This window comes from Patiria miniata, unplaced genomic scaffold (assembly GCF_015706575.1).
Source record: "Patiria miniata isolate m_02_andy unplaced genomic scaffold, ASM1570657v1 HiC_scaffold_20, whole genome shotgun sequence".
In the NCBI taxonomy this organism is placed as follows: Eukaryota; Metazoa; Echinodermata; class Asteroidea; order Valvatida; family Asterinidae; genus Patiria; species Patiria miniata.
In genome coordinates, this window is record NW_024037059.1 from 25,710,496 (window position 1) to 25,720,634 (window position 10,139).

A 10,139-nucleotide genomic window follows, 5' to 3' on the forward strand; every position below is an offset into this window, starting at 1 on the left:
ACTCAATCTTATTCTAACAACAACGGAACGACATGGACCTATTTCGAATAACTTTGCTTGCTTTCCACATTATGCTTGCTTAATGGTGAATTCGAATGACCAAACTTACACAGCTGGAAGCTCCGGCAAATTTGGATGCTCGTTTGTGCAATTTTAATTTGAATGCCCTATTTTTGAAATTGCATTATTGAAATATAAAATCGCATACTTCTAATGTGAAATTGATTGGTGTTTTTTAAGTAATTGAATGTTGGTCTCAACGTGCATTCAAGTTTGTACGAAAATGGGTGATTGGTTTCCAATTTGGCCGCCAAATCTGCTAACGTGGCCGGAAAAACCTATACAACGAGCATGTAAGGTTAGAGGAACCATTGGCGTATAACTAGTGTTAAACTAAGGGGTCGGGACGGGGCACCTGAGGGCACTGAAGACAAATGATATAATGTGGTCAATTCAAGGTTTCAAACGGGGGGGGGGCGACCTGGGGGCACAGACACCCGCTGGGGGGAGGGGGTACGTGCCCTCCCCCTTCCCACACGCACACCCACACATTTTAGCACATAAAGTTTACCAATGCACATGGTTGGGTGTACCTATGTTCGACTGACTTCTGATGCTACCTATGAGATACATGTAATTTAATGAATGAACTTCGAAGTTCATAACATGAACATTCGTTTCCTTTGTTGTATGTTTTTCGATTAATAAATTAAGTAGGTCGTCCAACCTTCACTTATTCTAAAAAAAAAAAAGAAAAACAAATGAAAAACAAAAACGCGAATCAGAATTTGAGTAAAAAATTTAGAAACATATATTCTGAACAACATCGAAAGTGTATTTTTCAAGATCTACACTGTTATTTCGGTTGTGTAAAAATCAAACGGTTGTGTACTATATGAACCTAGCAACCTGTTGTGTAAACTGTTGTTTACACAACTTGTGTAAAATATTACACAACTTGTGTAAAATATTACACAACTTGTTCAGTTTTTTTTACACAACTGGTTGCTAGGTACATATAGTACACAACCGAAATAACAGTGTTATAATGAAAGTTCTGGTAATCGGAATGCATTTCCCAAAAGCGAACGCATTTCTAAAAATCGATACATCCTTAAATCAAATTAATGCATCTTTAAATCAAATATATCTTTAAATCAAATGTGTATTTTACCAGCCCGGCTGCAATGCATTTCCTAAAACCGAACGAAATTTTTACAAACCGAACGTCTTTACGTTTTGAACGCATTTCCTCAAACCGAAATTTTACAAACCGAACCTTCTTCAACGTTTTGAATGCATTTTGTTCGACATAAAACATCCGTCGGTTACGAATTAGGCACATGTGAGCATGTATGTGTGTACATGTACATACACATGTATGTATTCGACATCTGAAAATGCATTCGATCTTTTTGACCGTGTTCGGCCCAGTTCATGGCCGATTACCGAAGTGGCATAGATAGTCTCTGCTCTAGAATAGCGATAAAACCTTGCTTCCCTAGGAGAGTGCAGCGCGGTGTACAAGTACAAGGGCGGATCCAGAACACAATTTTTTGGGGGGGGGAGGCAAAAAAAATATGTGGTCCCCAAAAAGTGAACCAAAAAAATTACAGCGAGGGGGTTCGGGGCCCGCTTAAGGGCCCCGAAATTTTCTTGGATTCTAGATGCTCTGTGGTGCGATCTGAGGCAATTTAAGACCACTTTAAACAATGTTTTTTGAGGAAAAGTTGGTGGTGTATTCATTGCCTGCCTTTATTGCGAAGTCACTGGAAAAAAAATTGATTCTTTTTTTTTTTTGGGGGGGGGGGACATGGCCCCCTTTGCCTCCCCCCCCCGATCCGCCCTTGTACAAGTATCCCGTCGCTGCGGTGCTAACTTTGCTGATTTCAGGCGCAATTCAAAACATGACTCGGCAAATTTTGAATTGAAATCGAGATCCCAGAATATTGTTTATTCGGAATATATTGAACATTCACTGAGCTAAGTTGTTAAAGGGAATGTACATCATTGGCTTTTGCTGTAATTTTCAGAAATGAACTATTTGAGAGGTTAGTATAATAGATCAAATATTGTTACACTGACATTTTTGAAGTTTGGTGTTCGAAAAGGTTGGAAAAAACCAAGAAAAACAAAAATGTTCCATTAGTCTGGTTCCCTGACTCCACAAAAGATAAAATGATCAATTTATAGATGATGGAAAATTGTAAGGCAAGGGAACCAGTCTAGCTGGCCTGCACCCGTTCATGAAAATGTAACCAATATCAAACAAAATTTGGACTGAAAAAAAAAAGGTAAACTTGGAGCAGTAGTTGAAAAATAGTTAGGTTTTTCCAACGCTGGTCGGCCGACCACCGTTGGAAATGTTCACACCAAGTGCCATAATTTTACAAGATGCTTGAGACTGTCATTTACCAACATCCTAGTAAGGTATTTCGTAAAAACTTGGTAGTTTTATTTTTCGATGTTTGCAAATGTTGTATATTCCCTTTAAGCACCGAGAACTGTTGTTGCTTCAAACGAAAAGAAAAATGCACAAATGACAAATGATCTACTCTACCTTTCAATCCGGCTAGGAGCCTGGTTACTGATCGCCAATATAAATGGCAATGTCCCTTGTCGGAATAACGTGTATATTGTTGATGTACCCTAACGTGGCGCGGCCCCTAACGTGGCGCACTTTGATTTTTCGCCTGTAGCACCTATCTACTAGAGCAAAAGTTTTAACTGAAATTTCACAGGAAGTGAAATTTCATGAAGTGCTAAACACTCCCGTTCATAAATCGCGAGTTTATCTGCCCGTTACAAAGTTAGAAGAAAGCATTATTTTGGCGTGATTTTCCGATTTTATTTTCAAGTGCAAAGTGAACCCTTTGAAAATGCCCCCCCCCCAAAAAAAAAAATAAGAAAATATCTTTTGACAAATTTCTGGTTGGGTATTATGAGTAGAGATGGTAATGATTTATCAGAATTTATCAACTTTACTTTATCAATTTATTAACTTTACAGAAATGCTCAAATGTTAATTTGGAATTTTCTGAGATTTATTTTAGTGCGCCACGTTAGGGAACACTCAGTTAATTTTTTGCCCAAATTCCGGACGCCATCGATTTTGAATTTCGGATTAAATTTCATTGACACCGGAATTGTGCACATGAATGAACGATTCGACTTTTATTCAAAGAAATTTCTATGTACAGTCACCAGACTCTATTCAGTAATGTCCCCGTCAAAACCAAAGTAAACAATCCTCGTGCGTAACGCACGGCTACACCATCGTACAGTGTGGCAGGGACACCAACAAGTAACACAACAACTAAAAAAAAAATTTTAAATTGATAAATATTCTGATTGAATTTCGTTAAAAGATACTTGTTGGTGACGTATCACATATTCTAGCAAATTGATAAAAATGTACAATATTACAATATGCAATTTTGAGGGAAATGGGCAAAATACTGCATAAATAATTTCACTTGATCATAATATTCACAATACACAAACCGACAATTTTCATTTTCAGACCCACAACGAAAAATACTGTTAACGCTGGGCTTATTGTGAGGAGTTGTGCTGGGAATCCATGAAGATGTTATTTTCAACATAATTTCTAAACAATTTAATGGGACATTCCGTGACATGAGCCTTCCAGATGAAAAGTTTGTGGGTGCACACCAATACATAAATTCCCATAGGCACCAAAGATAAATACCCCAATTTAAACAAATCGGGGAACATACTCTGAACCCTCACAGGTGATCAAAACATACATCAAATGAAAGCTGAATTATAATTAATTAATCCTCTTTACCTTTTTGGAAATCTTTTTTGGGGGGGGGGGGGGTTGACCTATGACTTTTAGGTGATTTTTCCCTCCAACGATGATCACCCCATCGCCATTTTGAAAAAAACCAACAACAAAAACCCAGATTCCTTCCACTCCATATCAATATAGATTCCATTCAAATGTTTTGTTCAGAAATCCAAATTCAGGAACATGGACCCTTCACTTCTACAAATACAGACCCTCAAGTGCAGGGGCCAAAATTCTTTATTATTAGAGATAAACTAGTACATGTATACAAATCGTAATTTGGCCGGATTAGGTCGCGCCTATTTGGGCTGCCTCTCATATGTACTGCGATCGGGAAATTTCCAGCGTAATAAAGACTTGACGAAACTTTATTTGATTTATTTGATTCAATTATTTTATTTTAAATCTTAAAACATAAAATAAAAGCTAAAAGTTGGACAGGCTGCCACGGATATGTAAACGTTTAAAAAAAACAATTGTCATCAGACATTTATCCAAACCCCTGCCAATAAAACAGATTTAAAATTCCATTCATAAAGTACTATTGAAAAGTAAATTGTACAAATCATACGAGACGAGACATGACGAGACATGACGAGACGAGACAAGACGGGGAGATAAGACAAGACTCAGCAAAAAAATCACAGAGAGAAACATTGGACAAGCCAGACAGATACAAAAATATAAAAACGAACTAATAAATAAATACTCTTACAACCCAACAAACAAACAAACAAACAAACAAAACAAACAACCAGACTCAATAACGGGAATGAATGACAAACGGGCTAAAAAGATTGTTACAAACAAAACAAAACAAAACCGAGAAACAAAAGCAATCCCATTCCCCAGAGAGAAAAATGCAAACCATAAAAACAAACAACCTAGTTGACATACATAGGTCTACACTCACATTAAATACACACACTAAAGAAACAACAAGAAAATACCCGGGAACAAAATGAAATAAGACACAATTTTACATTGACGATAAAATAAATATGACTGCAACAATTCCTCCCTCAGTTTTGAAAGAAAAGATTCACAACCTTCAATAGTTAAAACTTTTTCTAATTTTAACACGGTGACTTCGGAGAACATCAATGAGGCAATTGAACAGTTCTCTTATCTTGTAATCCATGTGTCTATCAGTTCTAAGTTTCAAGTGGTGAAACGTTAAAGGCTGTGCGACGGAGCTGCCCTGCAATTCATTCCTGAAATTATTGTTGCATTCCCTATTAGTTCATTAACTTTATATTAGAATCAACATTATTATCTATGATAACGAATTTGGCGGGAAACAGAGCTTTCACACAGTGACTTTACTGGTTTATTTAACTTCGTGGGGATTCCTCCAACGTCAGGCTTTTCCTTGGTTTCAACACCGGTGTCGGAGTCTCACAACACTAACTGGGGGAACCAAGTATGCCAAAGATCTTAGCTGAACCGAGTGGCACGGTACGAGCTTTCGCTTCGCAGAGACGGCCGGACTGAAGCGGGAGCGGACCGCTACAGTGACGGGGAAGCAACAGCTGGACGGGGCCAGCGAGTGTACCGGATCACACTATAGTTCGAGCCATGGTGTGCATAGTCAACCGGGGCCAGTGGCGTAGCCAGGAATTTTTCAGTGGGGGGGGGGGGGGGGCTGGGGGGGCTGGAACATTTCATGGGGGGGGGGCGTCATGTAGATCAATGATAATTTTGTTAGAAACTCAAAATCTCAGTGGGGGGGGGGGGGACATGGGGGCGACAAGGTTTCATGGGGGGCTGTCGCCCCCCCCCACGCCCCACGCCCCCCCCCCCCCCCCGTGGCTACGCCACTGTGTACTGTACATGTACGTCATGTAGGCCTACGTGTATCCAATCGCTATAAAACTGGACTATTCAACCACTGGACTCCAAGACTACGAGGACCGCAGCCTGTGATGTGATGTCTGCCCAAACCTGATGTTTTCTTTCGCTCGTACCCCCCGCCCTGCAAACAGGGCGGGGGGGGGGGGAGCGAATGTTTTTCTCAGCTACCTCACGTGACAGGCACAACCTCGTATGTCACATGTCATCCACCTCATCCAGAAAACGACAAAACCACGGTCATCTTTGTGGCTTCCAAAACTGCAACCTGTCATTCCCAACAGCATATCAGCTGGCAAAACACAAGAAAACTGAAGGTCACCAGTGCAAAAGAGGAAGACCGACAACTTCACGCCGTCACTGAACTAGACACACATGTACATGATGTTCAAGTACATGTACATGCAAGTGCATGTACATGTTCAGTTTTTTATTAATCGAAATTAGGGGTGGGTGGGTGGGTGGGTGGGTCAAAATAATTTGGAAAAAAAGTCGAAATTTTAAAACATTGAAAATTCTGAATGGCCCCTTACGGTCACCTTCTTCGTGAACTGCTGGGAGAAATTAGAAACTAGGCTTTCACGTACATGAACAAGTATTACTGGAGCAACAGACGTGAAACGAAAATGTGATCGGAATTTGACTTTACATGTTTTAAGCGTATAATTGAACTTCGGTCTACAGGCATACTTCAACACGAAATAATTCATCAAGACGATAAATATTCGTCAAAATAAATGCAGTGAACTTAGGTGGGTGGGGACACGCCTCTTCCCTAAAGGCTTGTTCCCCGCCCGCCCTCCCTTACCTCCCACACGCCCCAGGCTTTGGGGGAAGGTATTTATATATTTTTTGGGGGGGTGGGGTGTTTAAATCCATCAAGGCCGCTCCAGAAAATGAGCACACCCTAAATATATGGACCCAATTTTAGCTGTTGCTCAAATGGCTTGGATAGCGGAAGCAAATGAAGGTTTTCCCTGCCCAAAAGGTACTAAATGATCGTTTGGGCAAAGCATACTATCCATCATAATAGCAGAACTCCACTGGCGCCACAATATTGCGCAAGTTCACAATATCACAGACGTGTCGTGATTTTAGATAGTTTGAGAGAAATATCGATTCTGCACTGCCTGAGGATTTAGAAAATACATCCTCTGCATGGAGTCTGGATATTTTACAGTGTTTGTGCTAGACGTCAGTCGAAGTGCCGCGCTTAGCCGCGGCAACGCTAAAAACGAACAAAACGGACGGAGTAGAGCAAGCAAAATGTATAGCGTGTAGCGGCGCAATTTCATCGTAGTAGAACACTGCTGGCTTGAACACATTTTTGCTCGGGAGTAGGCGGTGCTGAAGCATATTCCAGCACCACAATCCAAAAAGTTGGGGTGCTGTAGCACCCTCAGCACGAAAGAAGGAAACTCAAATGGTGCCCCCTATTTTTTGAAGAAGTTCTGCATGTAGCGCTTTCCAGTTCTAGAGCCCAATTATAATAAGCCTTCTTTTAGTGAAAGAATCATTCAAATCGCTCATATACTTTTCCAGTTATGGAATTTTGAATAAAAATTTCGTTTTTAACCTTGCCCACGGATCACATTTAAGGTACGTGATATTTCAGTAAGATTTATTCCGTGTCGTATCCTTAAAATGATATCAGAATTCATCCCACATGTCTTTCGGTGTAGCCAAGTAGAAGGCAGGGTAAAACTTTAAACTGTTGATTTTGTAAAGCATGATATTTTAACATTGGAAGCAGCAGGTTTTTAAATAAATGTTATAAGTGCAAGTTATCATGGTTATAAGGGCGTTCTGATGTGTTTCGTTTTGCTGAAATATCGGTAAACTTTATTTTGATCAGTGGACAAGCTAAAAACGGTGTTTGTGTTCACAATTACAAAACTGGAAAAGTACATGAGCGATTTGAATGATTCTTTCACTAAAAGAAAGATTATTAATTGGGCTTTCATATCCTAGATTTGGAAAGCGTTACATGCAGAACTTTTTAAAATAAAATTAGGGGGCACCATTTTGGTTTCCCCTTTTTTAGTCACCCTGTTTTGTACGGGTCTAGTTCCTCCGTCTTGTTAGCCACAGAGCGATGCGTGCTAAATCTCCTGAAAAGTGTGTGCTATGAATTAGAATTCTATAAACTATTTTCCACTTGACCTTTCCTATGGAAGCAGGACAAGAAAATCAAAATCACAAACTATAGAAATTATTATAAATATCACCTGAGTAGCTACAAATTTAATTGAAACGAATACTTACAGCCTCCCGCTTGGCATCTGGGAAGTAATCCTAGAACGGTGATAATGAGTATCGGCAACACTGACTCACGAAATGCCCGTTGACGCATATGCCTCTTCGTACCACTGAGTCAAGGTTCGCCTGGAGTTCCGAGAGCTTCTTGGATTATTTCAGGTTTGTCCCCGTCTACGTGCGTGCGGCAAGCCTGTTCCATGCAACTGACTTGGGTGGAGTGTATTTGAGTCCGCAGCCTGACAAACTGTGGAAATTGCCTATGAGTATGAATTAACAAGGACACCTGTTGAATGGTCACAATCTGACTCCATCATTCCATTGAAATATCAGTCTGTTATTGAACTCGTGCCCGACCATGCGGGTTGCTATTGTTAAGACACCACAATAAATGTAGTCTTTTATCCCTGATTCCCTGAATGCATTCGTACCGTGAATGTCACACAATTGGACCCAAAGGCAGACCCAGAACCAAATTTTCGGAGCGGGGGAAGAGGGCTCGGGTATTTATTTTTTTTCAAAATGGGGAAAGGGATAAAGTATAGAATATCGTGCGCTAGTACCACAATATAATATTAAAACTAAAAGGTGTGTCGTTGATGGCTTGCGAGGGCGATAAGCAAAGTTTTAATAAGTTATTTCTTGAAAATAACTTTCAAAAACATCTTTTTATTCGGGGGCAATGACCCCGGTTGCCCCTCCCCGCCCCCAATCGGGATTTGCCAGTGATTGAAGTGCAAACGATTCAACTACTGCAATGCTGTCAAACTGCAAGAGAAATAAGAACTAGGCTTTCACTCATCTACCAGGACAATATAATTATTAACGGAAGCAACCGGTGTGAAGCGATGAAACATTCCAGTTTCTGTAGGATTTGAAGGATTTTGACATTATTGGCGTTCTCACTTCACTTCAACGCGATAATGCCTTCATCCAGACGATTTGCAAACACGTATAGTACCTTCAGTTCATCATCATTATCATCAGGCTGTGGTCATCCATTGTTGGATGAAGCCCTCAAGCAGTTTCCATTCTCTTCTGTTTGTCATTTTACTCCATAGGCCTATTGCCGTTTTCATATATGTGGTGATTTCATACCTTTCCCCTGAAGGTTTTTTCCTTTTATTTAAAAGTTTCATTGACGTCACGCATTCTGTACTCAAGATTAACAAATAGCAAGGTTCACCGTGACACATCCCCAACATAATAGGAGTAGGACGGGTTTTCATCGAAACTAGTCGTGCGTTACGCCAATTCCAGTGAAGTTTCGTTTTAATAAAAAAGCTTTTAACGTTTTACCCTTTGCAACTTTTCCTCTTAAAATCTCAGTAGGCCGATAAATCCTTGCCATCTATCGATCATAAACATAATAGTGGAGGGGCCAATGTACTTCCGTTGGCATGACATGTTAATTTTTGGCAATCAAAGGGTTAGAGCAGGGTTAAAACTTTATCTCCAGCCTCAATTGTGGAAAGACTTTGGCAGTTACGCATTGTGAATAAGGCTCAGTTGACTTGCCTCGGCCAGCGATTCAAAAGCGTTGCCGTCTGTGATGGAATGATAGCCAATGATGCTGCTGTGGCTATTAAATCCCCGATAATTATGCGTGGCTTGGACTGTTTTGTGGATTGTGGCGGTGGCATTAGGAAGGGGCTTCCGGATGGTTTGTAGACAGATGTTGCTACTCCACCTAAGCTCAGTATTCAGGACTTTGATGTTCTGGTCATCAGATATGGAAGTTGACTGGATGACAGTCCCAGTTTTGACCCCTCCACCCCCAAAAAACGCACTCCCATACTTCTCGTAGGGGCGCTCATCATTGTCAGTGTCATACCGTGGATTTTTGGTCTGTTGTTGGGACCATGGTGCATTTCTTGTAGGCAAAGGACACCGCACCTGGTGTTCTTGCAGATATTGGTAAGAAGGTAGTCTACGTTGGCCATATCCCCTCAAGTTAGCAGATATTACTGTCAGCGCCGGCCTTAACAAAGGCTCCACTGCTGTGCCCTGCTGGGAATGGCGATGTTCGGGTGAAAGGGTGGATGCAAAATAGGCCCAACTTCAAACGCGTTTTTCTCGAAATATCAAAAACTTACAAAAACTTAGATAGGTCAGATCGTGGTACGATCGACGAATTGTTTCCAAACATCACCAGCAATAAAACCTCAGTTTAAAAGTTAAAAACATTCAACAAAGTCCTTTTGAAGGCCCGTCTTTT